This window comes from Silene latifolia, chromosome 9 (genome assembly GCF_048544455.1).
Source record: "Silene latifolia isolate original U9 population chromosome 9, ASM4854445v1, whole genome shotgun sequence".
In the NCBI taxonomy this organism is placed as follows: Eukaryota; Viridiplantae; Streptophyta; class Magnoliopsida; order Caryophyllales; family Caryophyllaceae; genus Silene; species Silene latifolia.
This window is the reverse complement of record NC_133534.1, coordinates 82,435,864-82,436,652: the sequence shown is the minus strand read 5'-3', so window position 1 is coordinate 82,436,652 and position 789 is coordinate 82,435,864. Positions and strand designations below refer to the sequence as shown.

At 40.6% G+C, this 789-nt stretch overlaps 1 pseudogene; it reads right to left on the bottom strand.

Moving 5' to 3' along the window:
• Positions 1 to 426: 426 nt before the first annotated feature.
• LOC141603618 (small nucleolar RNA R71) lies at positions 427 to 525 on the bottom strand (annotated as a pseudogene).
• Between the last annotated feature and the right edge of the window lie 264 nt (positions 526 to 789).

The following is a 789-nucleotide window of genomic DNA, read 5'->3' as shown; positions in this document are numbered from 1 at the left end:
AAGGAAAGGATAACCCAATTCCAAACCATCCACAAAATCAACCTACATTGCCTAAATTATCATCTCATTTCGTACCAACCGAGGAGAAACTATCAATGGTACTCCAACACCACCACACTTAAGTGGTATTTTCAATGCCAAATACGCATTCTTACAATTGGTCGAATGAAGTCAATTTGAAGGGATGCCTAGTGAGGATCCTCATCTACACATGCAGACGTTTTGTGACTATTGTGATGCAATTTCCCAAATGGGGGTAACACAAGATCAAATTTGATGGGTATTGTTTCCTTTTTTCTTGATTGGAACCGCAAATCAATGGTTGAGGACCTTAGACAAGGCCACTCTTGGCATTGATTCATGGAAGAAGTTAGCACTTGCCTTTTACAAGAAGTTTTACCCTTCGGAGAAAACCAACATGTTAAGAGCCCAAATCACCGGGTTCAAGCAAAGAGATGAAGAGTCTCTATATGAGGCATGGGAAATATTCAAAGATATATGTCGCTCTTGTCCTCATCATGGGTTAACCGAATGGTTTCTAGTCCAACAATTTTGTAATGGGTTGTATGAAGACTCAAGGAATGTGCTCAACATGGGTTCTAATGAAAGATTCACCGAGGTAGATGATAACCAAACTTGGGTTTAGATAGAGGAGATGGCGGTTCACAACTGTCAATATAGTAGGCCAAGAAAAGCTACTTTGGGAGGGAGACATGAAGTTGACTACGTCACACAATTGAGTGCCGATTTGAGTGCCCAATTATGCTCCCATATTGACACAATGAACTT